Below are 17858 nucleotides of genomic sequence, written 5' to 3' on the forward strand. Positions count from 1 at the left end.
TCTCAGCAATTAAAAATGTTCAAGTGGCATTCAAAAAAAGCTGGAATACTTAAAGTAAAAGATATTTAATTATTTAATTCAGAATCACCCTCTAAGCTATTTACTTCTTTCCTCTTCCATTGGACAGAAGATACAAAAACCTGAAAGCATGTATCACCAGCCTCAGGGACAGCATCTACACTATTAAATGGCTTTGGTGCATAGAAACATAGAAAACTTATTGCACAATACAGGCCCTTCGGCCCACAAAGTTGTGCCGAACATGTCCCTACCTTAGAAATTACTAGGCTTACCTATAGCCCTCTATTTTCCTAAGCTCTATGTACTTAGCTAAAAGTCTCTTAAAAGACCCTATTGTATCCGCCTCCATCACCGTTGCTGGAGCCCATTCCATGCACTCACCACTCTGAGTAAAAAAAATTTACCCGATATCTCCTCTGTACCTAGTCCCCATCACCTCAAAGCTGTGTCCTCTTGTGGCAGCCATTTCAGCCCTGGGAAAAAGCCTCTGACTATCCACACGATCAATGCCTCTCATCATCTTATACACCTCTATCAGGTCATCTCTCATCCTCCATTGCTCCAAGGAGAAAAGGCCGAGTTCACTCAACCTATTCTCATAAGCCATGCTCTCCAATCCAGGCAACATCCTTGTAAATCTCCTCTGCACCCTTTCTATGGCTTTCACATCCTTCCTGTAGTGAGACAACTAGAAATGAGCACAGTACTCCAAGTGGGGTCTGACCAGGGTCCTATATAGCTGCAACATTACTTCTCGGCTCCTAAATTCAATTCCACGATTGAAGGCTAATACACCGTTTCCCTTCTTAACCACAGAGTTAAACCGCGCAGCTGCTTTGAGCGTCCTATGGACTCGGACCCCAAGATCCCTCTGATCCCTCACACTGCCAAGAATCTTACCATTAATACTATATTCTGCCATCATATTTGATCTACCAAAATGAAGCACTTCACACTTATCTGGGTTGAACTCCATCTAGTTTTGCATCCTATCAATGTCCCACTGTAACCTCTGATAGCTCTGATCCACACTATCCACAACACCTCCAACCTTTGTGTCATCAGGAAACTTATTAACCCCTTCCCCCACTTCCTCATCCAGGTCATTTATAAAAATCATGAAGAGTAAGGGTCGCAGAACAGATCCCTGAGGCACTCCACTGGTGACCGACCTCCATGCAAGAATATGACCCAACTACAACCACTCTTTGCTTTGTGGCTCCAGAACTGGCTTGCCCACAGAAGGAAATGTCCCCTTGGATCCCATGCCTCCTTACTTTCTCAATAAGCCTTGCATGGGGTACCTTATCAAATGCCTTGCTGAAATCCATATACATTAACATCTACTGCTCTTCCTTCATCAATGTGTTTAGTCACATCCTTAAAAAATTCAATCAGGCTTGAAAGGCACAACCTGCCCTTGACAAAGCCATGCTGACTATTCCTAATCATATTACACCTTTCCAAATGTTCATAAATCCTGCCTATCAGGATCTTCTCCATCAACTTACCAACCACTGAAGTAAGACTCACTGGTCTATAATTTCCTGGGCTATCTCTACTCCCTTTCTTGAATAAGGGAACAACATTCACAACCCACCAATCCTCCGAAACCTCTCCCATCCCCACTGATGATGCAAAGATCATCACCAGAGGCTCAGCAATCTCCTCTTTCACCTCCCACAGTAGCCTGGGGTACATCTCATCCAGTCCCAGCGACTTATCCAACTTGATGCTTTCCAAAAGCTCCAGCACACCCTCTTCCTTAATATCTACATTCTCAAGCTTTTCAGTCTGCTGCAGGTCATCACTACTATCACCAAGATCCTTTTCCATAGTGAATACTGAAGTAAAATATTCATTAAGTACCTCTGCTATTTCCTCCGGTTCCATATATACTTTCCCACTGTCACACTTGATAGGTCCTATTCTCTCATGTCTTATGCTCTTCCTCTTCACATACTTGTAGAATGCCTTGGGGTTTTCCTTAATCCTGCCTGCCAAGGCCTTCTCATGGCCCCTTCTAGCTCTCCTAATTTCATTCTTAAGCCCTTTCCTATTAGCCTTATAATCTTCTGGATCTCTAACATTACCTATCCCTCTGAACCTTTTGTAAGCTTTTCTTTTCTTCTTGACTAGGTTTATTACAGCCTTTCTACACCACGGTTCCTGTACGCTACCATAACTTCCCTGCCTCACTGGAATGCACCTATGTGGAACTTTACACAAATATCCCCTGAATATTTGCCACATTCTTCCATACTTTTCCCTGAGAACATGTTTACAATTTAAGCTTCCAATTTCTTGCCTGATAGCCTCATAATTCCCCTTACTCCAATTAAACCCTTTTCTAACTTGTTTGTTCCTATCTCTCTCCAATGCTATTGTAAAGAAGATAGATTTAACTATCTCCAAAATGCTCTCCCACTGAGAGATCTGACACCTGACCAGGTTCATTTCCCAATACCAAATCAAGTACAGCCTCTCCTCTTGTAGGCCTATTGTGTCAAGAAACCTTCTTGAACACACCTAACAAACTCCATCCCATCTAAACCCCTTGCTCTAGGGAGATGCCAATCGATATTTGGGAAATTAAAATCTCCCATCATGACAATTCTGATATTATTATTGCAATAAGATAGACACTTGACCTTACAATCTATTTTGTTATGAACTTATCATGCACTTTATCATCTACCTGTACTGCATGAAATTATCATGCACTTTCTTATCTACCTGTACTGCCTTTCTCTGTAACTGTTATTGATTTACCTTGTTCTACCTCAATGCACTGTGTAATGATCTGATCAGTATGAACAGTTTGCAAGACAAGCTCTTCACTGTAGTTCAGTACGTGACAATAACATAACCAATTCTTTGCTGATGAAACGCATCATTTGCTGTTACTGTGTATGTCTAACTCAGTACACGTTAAGTAGTGACCCTGAAAGAAATTCATGCTGTCAGTGGGCTCTACAAGCTGTGTTTATGCAAGAATTCAAAGTTGATGACACTTACAAGGAGAAATGCCGGCAGTATGTTGTAAAATTATTGGCATTTTCCAGCAGGTTGCAGCCCATGAATGTTATTGAAAAATGTGTGAAGGCGAAAAAGCAATGACTTATTTTCAGGCAAATCCTTGTGGGAAAAAGGCGAGGAAAAATTAGCAACACTCATTTTAAAGATCACCACAGAAAGCATCTCAGCCAGCTGCATCACAGCTTAGTAGGATGAAGCAGAGCTAGGACATGGGAGATAAATTACAAAGGGAATTAGAAAAGGCATTAAATAAGGGATATGTTATGATACTCAAGTTGACGCTGGATCCCAAGAGAGGGAATATGTAGAATGCCTATGAGATGACTTTTTAGAGCAGCTTATAGTTGAGCTCACTAGGGGAAAGGCAATTCTAGATTGGGTGTTATGTAATGAACCAGTTTTGATTAGGCATCTAAGGTAAAGGAACCCTTGGCAGGCAGTAATCATAATATGATACCATGCAGCTAGAGAAGGAGAACATTAAGTCAGATGTATTCGAATTACTGCGGAGTAAAGAGAATTACAGAGGCACGAGAGTTGAGTTGGCCAAAGTTGACTGGAAGGGGACACGAGCAGGGATGAAGGCAGAATAGCAATGGGTTGAGTTCTAGGGCAATTCAGACCCCAGCCTTTCCTTCTCCTTCGCCAGCCCTTCTCTTCTTGGACACCCTGTTCTGGATCTCTGCCTTCTCCGATTCTTTTCATCACTAATTGTCAAAGAGACATCAACTGTCTCGATTTCAGCACTCCTCTCTCCTTTTCCAACCTGGCCCCTTATGAAAGCATTGCCCTCCACTCTGCCCACACTAATCCTAATCGTACCATCAAACCCGCAAAGGGGTGCTGTTATAATGTGGCGGACTGTTATCTGCCTTGCTGAAGCCAAGTAACTACTCTCAGACACCTCCTCACACCTACCCCTCAAGGAGGACCCCACTCCACACCATCAGAAAACGTCTCTGATGCCATCACTAACCTCATCCATTCTGGAGACCAACCAACCACTGCCACCAAACTCAGTTCCCTTACCCTGCACTGCATGCTTCTACCCCCTACTCAAGATCCACTGGACTGTCAGAGTAGGCCTATTGTCCCTGATGTTCCTGCCTACTCAACATGTCTTCATATCTTGATTCCTTTCTATCCCCCTTGGTTCAGTCACTTCCCACCTGCATCTGCAACACTTCTAATGCCCTGAATCTTCTCAGTAAACTTTCAGATCCCTGGCTCTGACCACCTCATTATTATCAAGGATGTTCAGTCTCTATACACTTTTATCCCCCATCAAGGTCTCAAAGCTCTTTGCTTTTTTGAACCAGTCAATTCTCCTCCACCACCAGCCTCTTCTGTCTGGCAGAACTGAATCTCACCCTGAACAATTTTCCTTTGGTTCCTCCCACTTCCTCCAAACCAGAGGGGTAGCCATGGGAACTCACATGGGGCCAAGCTATGCCTGCCTCCTTGTTGGCTATGTAGGACAGTTTATGCTTGAAGCCTTCCTTGGTTATACACTACATTAACAACTCTATTGGCACTGCTTCATGTACCCATCCTGAGCTCGTCAACTTTATCAATTTTGCCTCACACTTCCCCACCCTTTCTTGATCTTTCTATTTCCATCTCCTGAGAAAATTGTCAACCGACATCTTTTATACACCTACTGATACCCATGGTTATCTTGACAATAACTCTTCCCACCCTATCTCCTGTAAAAATGCTATTTTCTTTTCTCAGTTTCTCCACCTCCATCACATCTGTTCTTAGGATGCAGCTTTCAACTTCCGAACATCAGAGATGTCCTCCTTCTTTAAATGGGTTTTCCTCCCTCTACTAAGGCTGTCTCACACGCATGTCCTCATTTTCCCCACCTTCGTGTGGTTGTAATAGTGATAGCGTCCTTCTTGTCCTTCCCTACCACCCCATCAGCCTCTGCATCCAACACATTATCCTCTGCAACTTCAGCCATCTCCAAAGGGATCCTTCCACTAAACACATTTTCACATCCCACTTTCCACAGGGATCACTGCCCTATGAATTCTATTGTCCATTCGTCCTTCTCTACAAACCCCCCTACAAGCACCAATCCCTGCAAGCAGCCATACACATCCTCCCTCTCCTCCATTCAGGACTGCATACAATCCTTCCAGGTGAGGCAACATTTCTCCCTCGAATCTGCTAGGGTTGTCTATTGTGTCCAGTGCTCCCAATGTGGCCTCCTCTACACTGGTGAGACCCGTCATAAATTAGGGGACCACTTTGGCAAGCACCTCTGCACCATCCACCGCAAGTGGGAGCTCCCGGTGGCAAACATTTTAATTCCAATATGTCAAATGCCAAGATGAAGCCATTCTCATGGTGGAGGAGCAACACCTTATTTTTTTTTCTAGATACCCTCCAACCTGATGGTATGAACATCAATCTCTCCTTCTGGTGAACAAAATTCTCCCTCTCCTTTCTCTATTCCCCACTCTGAACTATTAATTCTTCTCACCTGCCTATTACTTCCCCCCACCCCCCGAGTCCCCTCCCCCTTCCCTTTCTCCTATTGGCCACTCTACTCTCCTATCATATTACTTCTTCACCTTTCCTACCCACCTGGCTTCACCTTTCACATTCCAGCCATGTGTACAAGAATTGATTCCAGGAATGAAAGGGTTAATGTAAGAGGAATATTTAATGCCTCTAGGCCTGTACTCGCTGGAGTTTAGGAAAATGAATGGGGATCTCACTGAAGCCTATTGAATATTGATATGCCTGGACAGGGTGGATGTGGAGAGGATGTTTCCTACAGTGGGCGAGTCTAGACCAAAGCTTACAGTCTCAGAAGACAGGGACATCCATTTCAAACAAAGATTAGAAGGAATTTCTTTAGCCAGATGGAGGTGAATCTGTGGAAATCATTGCCACGAACAGTTGTAGAGGCCAAGTCACTGAGTATTTTTAAATTGGAAGCTAAGTCTCTTGGTTAGTCAGGGTGTCCAAGGCTACAGGGAGAAGGCTGGAGAATAGGGTTGACAGGGATAATAGTCAGCCATGATGGAACAGTGGAGCAGACTTGATGGGCCAAAAAACCCAATTCTGCTCCTGTGTATTATGATCTAGCAGTGTGGCAACTGTTTTATCTAAAAAAATTGCAGAGAGTTGTGGACATAGCTCAATCTATCATGAAAACCAGCCTCCCTTTCATGGACTTCGTTTACACTTCCTGTTGCCTTCAGAAAGCAACCAGTATGGCCAAAGGTCTCTCCCACTCTGGTCATTCTTTTTGAGCTCTTAACCTCAAGCCCCAAACTAATGAAGGCCAATGCACCATACACTATTTTTACTATCCTATCAACTAGTGGGTCAATTTTGAGGGATAGTCAGCATGGCTTTGTCAAGGGCAGGCTGTGCCTTACGAGCCTAAATGAATTTTTTTGATGATGTAACAAAACACATTGATGAAGGCAGAGCAGTGGATGTAGTGTATATGGATTTCAGTAAGGCATTTGATAAGGTTCCCCCTGCCAGGCTCATTTAGAAAGTAACAAGGCATGGAATCCAAGGGGACATTGCTTTGTGGATCCAGAATTGGCTTGCCCACAGAAGGCAAAGGGTGATTGTGGATAGCTAAGATTCTGCATGAAGGAGAGGTTACAGCAGGACATCAATAGGATACAGACTAGGATGAGAAGTGGCAGATGGAGTTCAACCCTGGTAAGTGTGAAGTGGTTCATTTTGGTAGGTCAAATATAATGGCAGAATATAGTATTAATGGTAAGACTCTTGGCAGTGTGGAGGATCAGAGGGATCTTGGGTCCGACTCCATAGGACGCTCAAAGCTGCTACACAGGTTGACTCTGTGGTTAAGAAAGCATATGGTGCATTGGCCTTCATCAATCGTGAGACTGAGTTAAGAGCCGAGAGGTAATGTTGCAGTTATATAGGATCCTGGTCAGACCCCACTTGGAGTACTGTGCTCAGTTCTGGTCACCTCACTACAGGAAGGATGTGGATACTATAGAGAGAGTGTAGAGGAGATTTACAAGGATGTTGCCTGGATTGGAGAGCATGCCTTCTGAGAACAGGTTGAGTGAACCTGGCCTTTTGTCCTTGGAGTGATGGAGGATGAGAAATGACCTCTGATGATGAGAGGCCTTGATCATGTAGAGCAGAGGTTTTTTCCCCAGGGCTGAAATGGCTAAAATGAGAGGGCATATTTTAATTTGCTTGACAGTAGGTATTTGGGGGGGGGGGGGGGGAGATGTCAGGTGCAAGTTTATCCACATACAGAGTGACAGTGGTAGAGGTGGATACAAGAGACTCTAAGATAGTCACGTGGAGCTTAGAAAAGTAGAGGGCTATGGAAATTCTAGGCAGCTTCTAGAGTAGGTTACATGGTCGGCACAACATTGTGGGCTGAAGGGTCTGTAATGTGTTGTAGATTTCTATGTTCTATACATGTGGATTTCAAGATCCCCGTCATCCTCTATATGCTGGGTTCCTGCCATTAATGCTGCATTCTGCCTTCAAATTCAACCTTCCAAAATGTATCACTTCACATTTATCTAGGTTGAACTCCATCTGCCACTTCTCTGCCCAACTTTAAATTCTATCAGTGTTCCATTGTAACACTGTACGACGTACGACACTGTCCACCACCCCAGGTCTTCTTTAAGCCTCTTCCCTCTCACCTTAAACCAATGCCCTCTGGTTTTAGACATCTACCAAGGAGAGACTCTGGCTGCGTACCACCATTTATTTAATACATACATCTACAGACATATAATATCTACATTCATCCACTCAAGTTTGCCTACCGGCACAGCAGTTCCACAGCAGAAGCCATTTCATTGGCTCTTCAGTGAATCCTGGAACATTTGGACAGCAAAGATGCATACATCAGGATGTTCTTAGTCAACTACAGGTCGACATTCAATACTATCATCCCCTCAAAACTAATCAGACCTTGGCCTCAATACCTCCTTGTGCAATTGGATCTTCGGTTCCCTCAATTGCTGACCCTGCCAGTTCAGATTTGCAACATCTCCTCCACAATCTCCATCAGCACAGCAAGAACAAGGGAGCTAATTATTGACTTCAGGAGGAGGAACCAGATGTCCACGAGCCAGTCCTCATCAGGAGAGGGTCAGCAACTTCCAATGTCTCTGTATTGTTATTTCAGAGGATCTGTCCTGGGCCCAGAACACAACTGTAATTACAATGATAGCATGGCAGGGGTCTAATTCCTTAGTAGTTTGCAAAGATTTGGCATGACATCTATAACTTTGCCTAACTTCCTCAGATGTGGTTTTGAGTGTATATTTTGGTATATCACAACCTGGTATGGAAGCACCAATGCCTTTGAATGAAAAATCCTACAATAAGTAGCAGATAAGGCCCATAAGTAGCATCATAGGTAAAGTCCTCTCCACCACTGAGCACATCTATATGGAACATTTCACGAGAAAGCAGCACCCATCATCAGGGACCCACAGCACCCAGGTCATGCATTCTTCTTGTTACTGTCATCAGGAAGAAAGTACAGGTCCTACACCACCAAGTTCAGAAACAGCTATTACTCCTCAACCATCAGGCTCCTGAAACAGAGGGGATAACATCATTCAACTTCATTGCCACGTTAATGAACTGATTCCACAACCTATGGACACTTTTAAGGACTCTTCATGTCATGTTGTCTGTAGTTATTGCTTATTTATAATGATTATTATTTACTTATTCTTCTTTGTTTTGTACCTGTGCAGTTTGATATATTTTGCACACTGGCTGTCTGTCCTGTTAGTGTGATTTTTCATTGTTTCTATTATGATTATTGGCTTTATTGAGCATGCCTACAAGAAAACAAATCTCAGGGTAGTATATGGTGTCTTATGTACTTTGATATTAAATGTACTTTGATCTGACTTTTATAAAATTATCCACCTCTATCATATCTCCTCTTAGCTTGCTTTGCACCGACAAAAACAGACCAAGCCATCCAGTGTCTCCTTATAACTCAAGCTCTTCCTTGTGATTCTTTATTGTACCCTCTCTAGTTTAATCACGTTGTTTCCGTACTGTGGTGACCATGGCTGCACACAATACTTGAGGTGTAACCATTGTAACATGGCATCTCAAGGCAAGTTACCTTTCTTCAACACCCTGGGCAGCTGTGCTGCCACTTTCAGGGTACAAGTAAAATATTGTACTTGCATCACAAGGTTTCTTTATTCAACAACACTACCAAGACCCTGCCATTCACTGTTCTAGTTCAATTCCACAAAATGCATCACTTCTCGGTTTTTTCCTTCTATCCTCATCATGCCATTTCTGTCCAGTACTGTAGTGATACATTTTTGCGTGCATTAGCACAGCAGAGAGCAGTTGGAATGCTGCTCATCTACAAGTAATGGTGTGTAGCATCAATAAAGGAATCTAGTTGTGCTGAGACTCATTTTTATTCACCCACAAGAACAGCATGGCGTAGACAGATGGATCAATCTGTATAGGACATTGAACAGTAGAGCAGACAGACTCTTCAGCCCATGATACTGTGCCAAACTAATTAAACTTACAATTACACTAATGTGCAACATAGCTTCAGAAATGGGACATTTTTATAAATCCTTGCAAAGTATAACTTAAAAAAAATCAGATGAATCAACAATTTCTAACTTGTATGGTGTTTAGTGAACAAAGAGCATACTATAGAATTCATAGTAGATTTCTATGCACATTACTCATTCTTCACCAAATTCTCTAAAGCAAGGCTTAAAGGCAAGCACTTTAAAAGCATTTGCAGGAGTAGGCCACACTGAGCCTCAGGTCTGCCCTAATATTCAATGGAAGCACTGCTGATCTTATCTCTGGCCCAATTTAATTTTTCAGATAGATCCCCATACCTTGATTCCACTGTAGTCCAAAACCAAATCGGTCTTGGCTTTGAATATACAATAACTCAATATCCCAATTTCTCCAGAGCTCAGTTATGAGAAAGGAGAAACTTCTAATTAGATGGCCATAATGGTTGGTCATCTTTTCTGAGATAGGTCATGTTCCTTTCAGATTTCTACAGCAGGACAACCATACTCATAGCATCAATCATGTCAAGTCTCCTCATAATTGTGTTTCAATATCACCACTTATTCTTCTAATCTTCAGCTAGTCCCTCGACTCAATCTTTCCTCACAAGATAATTTCACCCCGTCACCTCCAATGCCTTTCCTCTCTCCCCACTCCAATACCAGAATTGTTGTGACAACTTCATCCCCAAGATACGTACATCTGTAAATCCTGTTACTTCACACCATATTTCAGGTGTGGTTTTACTAAGACCTTGCATAAATGCAAGGCTTTATTTATTTATCTCCCTTGCAACACTGCAATCACTTGTTGCTAATTCTTGTTCAAACATGCATTTCTCTGAATAACATTTAATACTTTCTCACCATTTGAGCACACTTGGCATTTATAGTCTTCCTAACAATGTAAATAACATCACATTTCTCCACTTACCATCATTTTATCAGTCAATTTGAGGATTTCCTCTTGCAGGCACTTTGTGTCCTCATTACAATTTACTTTCATCCTCAGTTTGCTGGGTTCAGTTGCTTTATCTCTAAGTTACTAGTGTAGTCTGTTAATAGCTGTGGAACCAACATTGATCTTAATACATCCTACTAGTTGCAACTTACCCAGTACGAAGTGACGATGTAACCCAGTTCTTCATGTTCTGTGCAGGCCAACTTGTTACCCTTGCTAACAAGCTCACCCTGAAACCCATGTGGCCTTATTTTGTGCTGTAAATTGTTATGTGGAGCATTAACCCAAATTAATGCCTTAATACAAAGGCTCTCCTGATTAACAGACAACCTGATTCATAGAAATCTGACTGTCCCCATTTTTCCTTACATCAGCTAACGTAGAACATAGAAGCTCAGGAACACACCATTTAGCCCATGATGTTGGGCCGAACCAGCTAAAAAGCAAATCAAAAACACCCAACACCTAAACCGTGTCCATCTCCCTCCATCTTCCATACACTCATGTGCCTATCCAAATGTCTCTGAAAAGCCTCTAGTGTATTTGCCTCCACCACCATACCAGGCAGCAAAGGACTCTGAAAAAAAACTTTACCCCTCACATCCTCTTCGAACCTAACCCATTCACTTTCAATGCAGGTCCTCTGATATGAGACATTTCAACCCTGGGAAACAGATACTTTCTGTCCACTCTGTGCTCTCATAATCTTGTAAACCTCCATCAGATCTCCCCTTAGCCTCTGATGCTCGAGAGAAAACAACCCAAGCCTCTTGTGATAACACAAGCCCTCTAAGCCAGAAACATCCTGGTAAATCTCTTCTGCACCCTTCCAAAGCCTCAACATTCTTCCTAGAGTGGGGCAACCAGAACTGTATGCAATACTCCAGATGTGGTCTAACTAGTTTTATAAAATAGCAACATAACTCTTGATTTTTGGACTCAGTACCTCAACTAATGAAAGCAAGCATTCCATAAGCCTTCTCAACCACCCTATTGACCCACGTACTCACTTTCAAGGAGCTATGAACATGGACCCCAAGATTTCTCGGCTCACCAACATTGTTAAGGATCTTGCCCCCTTGAATTTGCTCTACCCAGGTCCAACGCCTCACATTTATCTGGGTTAAACCCCATCTGCTATTCCTCAGCCCACATCTGCAACTGATCTATATCGTGCTATATTCTTTGCCGGTCTTCTACACTTTCCACACCACCACTAAAGTCGGTATCAACCAAACTTGCTAACCCACTATCTACATTTTCATCAAGGTCATTTATATACATCAGAAACAGCAGAGATCCTGTGGAACTCTAGTAATTACAGACCTCCAAATTGAATAAGTACCTTCAACCACTACCCTCTCTCTTCTATGCATAAGCCAGAATCCAAACAGCCAATTTGCCGCAGATCGCATGCATCTTAACCTTTGGAATTAGCCTCCATGAGGGACTTTGTCAAACGCCTTTCTAAAATCCATGTAGACAACATCCACTGCTCTATTCTCAATCTCCCCTGACACCTTGTCAAAAACTCAGTCAAGATGGTTAGGCATGACTTGTCCTGCTCAAAGCCATATGCTGGCTCCCCCTAATTAGGCTATGGGTTTGCCATCTTGGACAATGTCTCCAATCCACTCCATAATGTACTGGTAATGCACAGGAGTACATTCAGCCAGAGACTCATTCCACCGAGATGCAACACTGAGCATCATAGGAAGTCATTCCTGCCTGTGGCCATCAAACTATACAACTCCTCCCTCGGAGTGTCAAACACCCTGAGCCAATAGGCTGGTCCTGGACTAATTTAAACTTGGCATAATTTACTTATTATTATTAAATTATTTATGGTTTTATATTGCTATATTTCTACACTATTCTTGGTTGGTGTGACTGTAACGAAACCCAATTTCCCTCGGGATCAATAAAGTATGTCCGTCTGTTTCCAAATGCTCAGATATCCTATCCCTAAGAATTTTCTCCAGCAATTTCCCTATGAGTCACCAGTCTGCCATTCCCAGGATTTTCTCTTGTTTCCTTCTTAAATAGAGTACAAGATTGGCTATTCCTTTTTCGTTGGTAAATACTGAAGTACTCATTAAGTACCTCACTCGAATTCTGTTAATATCTTTCAGATTATTCTGACTTCTTTATACTCATGTGCTTCATTTGATCCTATCTTCTGAAGCTTTACATACTTGTCCTTTTTCTTCTTGACCAAATTCATCACCTCTCTGGATATCTAAGGTACTCTTCCCTTTCCATCCCCATCCTTCCTTCACACGTCCTGTATTTTGTGCAATTGATCTTTTTACACCTCCACGATGTGGACTTGCCAGAGAAAAGGTGTTCCCAAATAACATTTCTTAGTAACTCCCTAAAGCCCTTGTAAGTTGCCCTACTCCAATTTAAAACAATTGGAAGTAAATGGTTTCTTGGCCTAACAGATAACATTGTTTTGTGTTTTTATTGCTTTATTATGTTTATTTCAAGATAAAGTACAATAACAGGACTTTCTGGCCCAACAAGGCCAATTACACTGATGTGGCCAATTAAGCTACTAATCCGTATGTTTTTGAGATGTGGGAAGAAACCAGAGCACCCTGTCACAGGAAGAATGTACAAACAGTGCCATTAATGATTGGGGCGCTGCCAATGTCACTAAATGCTATTCAGCTGAAGTCTGAAAGGACATAGATGTAAAGTTACTAGATGTCACCAGCTCTGAACCTGAGGTCTTGTTGGATTTCAAAACATAAATGAATTACAATCTTTGTCAAAGAAATTCACCAGTGTCTGGTATATTTTTAGGTTCCTCTCCATGGCAATGTTCATCTCAGAGACAGTGGAATTGGAGACCTGGCAAATGATTCAAGTGAAACTGAGCAAAACTAGCAATTTGTATTTCCTGTGATATCCAATAATATCTAACAGGCAGTATTAAAAGAATGAAAAAAATCACAACAATCAAATAACACAGGTCATCATGTGATTAAATATGCAAGAGTCAGAGTTTAATGTTAGCTCAGCTGCTGAATAACTGGTGTGTCATTTTGTCACTACTAAAAAATGGTTTAATAAGTTGCAATGTTTATACAGAAATTGTACAGGTGAATTGATTTTACCTTCAGTTGCCATGCTCTCCTAATTGATTAATCAAATCTTCAATAATTTCTCTTGGCTTTTTAATCCTTATAGAAATAACCTAGTTTTTGCTAAGTAAATATAGCATGTTCACTGGGTTGTATTATCCCAAATAAAAACAAGTTAGTGCTCCTGAATCAGAAAGGGAAGGCTCTCCTTTTATGGGGAATGGGTTTTATCTTGGGTTTGGAGGGAAAATCAGCTTATAAGACCATGCCATATAGGAGCAGAGTTAGGCCATTTGGCCCAGAGTTTGTTCCACCATTTCATCATGGCTGATCCATTTTCCCTCTCAGCCCCATCTTCTGCCTTCTCCCTGTATCCCTTCATGCCCTAACAAATCATGAATCTATCAAGCTCTGCTTTAAATGTACCTTATGAATTGGCCTCCACAGCCACTTGCGGCAAGGAATTCCACAGATTAGCTGTTCTCCAACTAAGGAAATTCCTAATCTCAGTTCTAAAAGGACATCCCTTTATTCTGAGGCTCTCTCTTAGACTATCACATATAGGAAACATCCTCTTCACATTCACTCCATCAAGGCCTCTCACCATTCGATAGGTTTCAATAAGGTCACCCCTCATTCTTCTGAATTCCAGTGATTACAGGCCCATTGAATACTCTTCATATGACAAGCTTTTTAATCCCAGAATCCTTTTCATGAACTTCCTTTTAACCCTCTCCAGTTTCAGCACAGTTAAGAGGCACAAAATTGTTCGTACTACATGAGTGCTTTATAAAGCCTCCACATTACATCCTCACTTTATATTCCAGTCCTATCGAAATGAATGCTTTATCGTATTTGCCTTACTCACCACAGCCTCAAACTGCAGATTAACCTTTAGGGAAACCTGCACAAGGATTCGCAAATCCCTTTGCACCTCAGGTTTTTCAGTTTTCTCTTCATTTAGAAAATAGTCTACACTTCTACTTCCACCAGTGCATGACCATTTACTTCCTGATGCTGTATTCCATCTGCTTCCTTAACACTACCTGCCTCTCCACCTACCTTCATATCATCCGCAAACTTTGCCACAAAACCATCAATTCTGTCATCCAAGTCACTGACTCATAACGTTAAAAGAAGTAGTCCCAATACAGATCCCATTGGAACACCACTAGTCACTAGAAGCCAATCAGAAAAGGCTCCATTTATTTCCACTCTAATTCCTGTCAATCAGCCAATGCTCGAACCATGCTAGTACTTTTCCTGTAATACCATAGGCTCTTAATTTGTTAAGCAGCCTTGTGCTTGGCACCTTGTCAAAGGCCTGCTAGAAATCCAAGTTATACAACATCCACCGATTCTCCTTTGTCTATCCGGTTCATTATTTCTTCAAAGGATTCTGACAAATTTGTCAGGCAAGACTTTCCCTTAAGGAAAACATGCTGACTACGGCCTATTTTATCATGTGCCTCCTTGTAACCACATCCTTAACAATTAACTCCAACATCTTTTCAACCACTGACATTGGACAAACTGAACTATAATTTCCTTTCTTCTGCCTCCCTCCCTTCTTCATGAGTGGAGTGACATTTACAATTTTCTATTCCTCCAGAACCATGCCAGAATCAACTGATTCTTGAATGATCATTACTACGCCTCCATAATCTCTTCAGCCACATCCTTCAGATCCCTGGGGTGTAGTCCATCTGGTCCAGGTGATTTATCCACCTTCAGACCTTTCAGTGTCTCAAGAATGGTGAATGGTGACTTAGCATTTTCCTGCCCTGACACTCTCAAACTTCCGGCATACCGTTAGTGTCTTCCACAATAAAGACTGATGCAAAATGCTTATTCAGTTCGTCCACCACTGCCTTTTCTCCATTACCTCTCCAGCATCGTTTTCCAGTGTCTGATTTCCACTCCCACCTCTCTTTTACTCTTTATGTATCGAGGAAACTTGTGTGCAGTTCTCAAGAAAGAACCTCTTAATAAACCTGAGGACTATGTGTATCATTTACTAATGCACTCTTCTATATTTATCTCTTAGTACATATGCAAAGAGTCTGACACGTTTGTTGAGCACAATTCCTCTTTATATGACAATGCAGACTCTGCCCAACTAAGGCAAAAAGGTCAGCATGGACAGGGAGGATCAGGGGACCCATCTCTGCATTGCTCAGTGCTTCCATTATTACTGCACTGTGCTCACTACAGTTGCAGTATACTTGTTTAGAAGCAAAAGGCAAGTCTTTGAGATCACCACATCCTGCATCTCCATATCTCTGACTCCCAGTCACATCCATCAGTTCCTGAACATTGACCAGATCAGAACAACATTTTAAACTGAAGGAAAGTGATCAGCTTCTGGCCTAATCACAACTTCCCAAAACACGGTAAAATCGGCAGCTCAAAACTAGCTGAACAATCCCAAACCAATTACATTTCAAACCTATAAATGTCTCACAGAACACACAAAAAATTGCTGGCAGAACACAGCAGGTCAGGCAGCATCTATAAGGAGAAGCACTGTTGACATTTCGGGCCGAGACCCTTCGTCAGGACTAACTGAAGGGAAAGATAGTAAGAGATTTGAAAGTAGTGGGGGGAGGGGGAAATGCAAAATGATAGGAGAAGACCAGAGGGGGTGGGATGAAGCTAAGAGCTGGAAAGGTGATTGGCCAAAGTGATACAGAGCTGGAGAAGGGAAAGGATCATGGGACAAGAGGCCTCGGTAGAAAGAAAGGGGGAGGGGGAAGCACCAGAGGGAGATGGCGAACAGGCAGAGTGATGGGCAGAGAGAGAGAGAAAAAAAACTAAATATGTCAGGGATGGGGTAAGAAGGGGAGGAGGGGCATTAACGGAAGTTAGAGAAGTCAATGTTCATGCCATCAGATTGAAGGCTACCCAGCCGGTATGTAAGGTGCTGTTCCTCCAATCCGAGTGAGGCTTCATCTTGACAGTAGAGGAGACCATGGATAGACATATCAGAATGGGAATGGGACGTGGAATTAAAATGTGTGGCCACTGGGAGATCCTGCTTTCTCTGGCGGACAGAGCGTAGGTGTTCAGCGAAACGGTCTCCCAGTCTGTGTCAGGTCTCACCAATATATAAAAGGCCACACCGGGAGCACCGGACGCAGTATACCACACCAGCCGACTCACAGGTGAAGTGTCGCCTCACCTGGAAGGACTGTCTGGGGCCCTGAATGGTGGTGAGTGTAAGGGCAGGTGTAGCACTTGTTCCGTTTACAAGGGTAAGTGCCAGGAGGGAGATCGGTGGGAAGGGATGGGGGGGGGGGGGATGAATGGACAAGGGAGTCGCGTAGGGAGCGATCCCTGTGGAAAGCAGAAAGGGGGGGGGGGGGGAGGGAAAGATGTGCTTGGTAGTGGGATCCTGTTGGAGGAGGCGGGTGACAATATCAGGTTGGAGGCTAACCAGCCATGAGACCAGGAGACCGTTTCGCTGAACACCTACACTCGGTCTGCCAGAGAAAGCAGGATCTCCCAGTGGCCACACATTTTAATTCCACGTCCCATTCCCATTCTGTTATCTCAATCCATGGCCTCCTCTACGGTCAAGATGAAGCCACACTCCGGTTGGAGGAACAGCACCTTATATACCGGCTGGGTAGCCTCCAACCTGATGGCATGAACATTGACTTCTCTAACTTCCGTTAATGCCCCTCCTCCCCTTCTTACCCCATCCCTGACATATTTAGTTGTTTTTTTTTCTCTCTCTCTGCCCATCACTCTACCTGTTCTCCATCTCCCTCTGGTGCTCCCCTCTCCCCCTTTCTTTCTCCCGAGGCCTCCTGTCCCATGATCCTTTCCCTTCTCCAGCTCTGTATCACTTTGGCCAATCACCTTTCCAGCTCTTAGCTTCATCCCACCCCCTCTGGTCTTCTCCTATCATTTCGCATTTCCCCCTCCCCCCACTACTTTCAAATCTCTTAGTATCTTTCCCTTCAGTTAGTCCTGACGAAGGGTCTCGGCCCGAAATGCCGACAGTGCTTCTCCTTATAGATGCTGCCTGACCTGCTGTGTTCCACTAGCATTTTGTGTGTGTTGTTTGGATTTCCAGCATCTGCATATTTCTAAATGTCTCATAGCATTATTGGTTACTAAGAATCTCAGTGATCTTCACCAGTTCGACCACAAAGCTATAACGGATCACTCAGTCTGTTGTCC

General features: G+C 43.0%; 1 protein-coding gene across 21 annotated transcripts in view; it reads right to left on the minus strand.

The window, feature by feature from the left end:
• The window catches only part of LOC140738067 (calcium/calmodulin-dependent protein kinase type II delta chain), a 548084-nt gene that overhangs the window by 54775 nt on the left and 475451 nt on the right, over positions 1–17858 (minus strand). The gene's annotated exons all lie outside the window — the stretch shown is intronic.

The sequence above is a fragment of the Hemitrygon akajei genome, chromosome 13, assembly GCF_048418815.1.
Source record: "Hemitrygon akajei chromosome 13, sHemAka1.3, whole genome shotgun sequence".
Taxonomy (NCBI): Eukaryota; Metazoa; Chordata; class Chondrichthyes; order Myliobatiformes; family Dasyatidae; genus Hemitrygon; species Hemitrygon akajei.